The sequence below is a fragment of the Suricata suricatta genome, chromosome 9 (genome assembly GCF_006229205.1).
Source record: "Suricata suricatta isolate VVHF042 chromosome 9, meerkat_22Aug2017_6uvM2_HiC, whole genome shotgun sequence".
Lineage (NCBI taxonomy): Eukaryota > Metazoa > Chordata > Mammalia > Carnivora > Herpestidae > Suricata > Suricata suricatta.
Window position 1 is genome coordinate 68,958,578 of NC_043708.1, and position 1,826 is coordinate 68,960,403.

General features: G+C 54.8%; 1 pseudogene; it reads left to right on the forward strand.

The window, feature by feature from the left end:
- The window catches only part of LOC115300688, a 2,792-nt pseudogene extending 1,550 nt beyond the window's left edge, over positions 1 to 1,242 (forward strand).
- The last annotated feature ends 584 nt before the right edge of the window (positions 1,243 to 1,826 follow it).

Below are 1,826 nucleotides of genomic sequence, written 5' to 3' on the forward strand. Positions count from 1 at the left end.
TGTAACCGCACCCCACCCTGCTCTGTGTCCAGCTCCATCACCGTCATCCTGGGGGCCCACAACATCATGAAGCGGGAGACGACCCAGCAGAGGATCCCTGTGAGAAGAGCCATCCCCCACCCAGACTACAATTCTGAAACGTTGCTCAATGACATCATGTTACTGCAGGTAGGACCCATGCTTCACTGGTTCTTGGACACGTTATTCCCGGGGTTTTGCCTTCCCTTACACCTCATTCCTGTCCCTCCTTCCCACTATGACCTTCTCACTTGTCCCGGGACTGTGAAGATGGCGATGCCATGACTGTCCCAGGCTCTTTATGAGCCATTGGTAGATGACAATACCGTTTCTTGGCACTCAGCTGGAAAGGAAGGCCAACCTAAATGCCTACGTGAGCCGCCTCATGCTGCCCAAGAGGACCACATGGGTGAGGCCACGGATGGTTTGCGGTGTGGCCGGCTGGGGGAGACTCAGCGTGACCAGCGTCCATGGGGCAGAGAAACTGCAGGAAGTAGAGCTGGAAATCCAGAAGGACGAGCTATGCATCGACATCCTCAAACGCCCATATGACAGCACCACCCAGATATGTGCAGGGGACCCAAAACAGTGGAAGGCTTCGTTTATGGTGAGATCCCCACCAGCGTCCATGCGCAGCCCAGAGACAGTCATGCTTTGAGAAGGGACAATGAGAAATAGCCGTGTCCCTATGTCCTCAACCTTTCCGGCCAATCGTCTCTGGACCTGTTTCCTTAGCAGGGGTGAGAGTTGTCTCACAGCTCTTTATAGGCAGAGGTTTTCAGAAGGAGAAGAGGGAGGGGAGTGTGAGGACAAGGATGGAGCCCAGGCCTCCCCTGGCTCTGATCTCACCTACAGCCCCCTAACAGAGACCTCCAATCCTCAGGGGCAGCAGGGGGGCAGGACCAAAAGAAAGCCCAGCTCAGCCCTTCCTCCCTCTACCCACAGGGAGACTCCGGAGGCCCCCTTGTGTGCAACAACGTGGCCCAGGGCATTGTCTCCATTGCAAGATATGATGGGAAACCTCCAGGTATCTACACCAGGATCTCGAGCTTTATGCCCTGGATAGAAAACACGATGAGACACTTCAGCCTGCAGGGACCAGACTGAGACGCCCCAAGGATCACTCCATCCACCTTCTCTGGGGCAGAGGCCAGAACTGCACTGACCAAAGGAGGTGGAGAGAAGGCTTCCAGGGATTTAATAAACTTCTGTCTCTAGTGCAAATTAGAGTCCTCCTTTGTGCACCAAAACAACATTCATTAGTTATGGTGACCATCTGTTCACATGCTCTAGAAAGAAAGGCATCCTGCTCTGATACCCAGCTCCTTCCAAATACACACCCCCTGCTGGGCCCAGCGGAAGCTCCATCAGGGAAAGGGAGACACCGCCCCAGGGAAAATCACCCTCTTGGAGAGGACCCTCCTACCTCATCCATATTGCTCTTCTACCTCATCCCACGCCTACACCCTCCCATCCTACCCCAATATGGCAACATAACGGAACCCACATTCAGAAGGAGGACCACCTAAGAAGCTCTGAGATAGCCAGCCACCTCTCCACCCCAAAAGGAATGGATGGGCAAGAAGATTCTGGAAAGCTGTAGCTCACCCCAGGCAGTGCTCCCTCCCCAAATCAGAGAGGCAGCTTGAGGCCGGAAGAGTCTCAAGAGGGCTTTTCAGTACTCGCAGCATAGCCTAAGGGCCTCTCACAGCCTCACCATGGTCCCAGAGCCCAGCCCACCCTCTGGTGTCCTGCCACCCATCTTCCATGGGCTCAAATGACCTTCAGGGTGCTCTCCATCTTGGTCT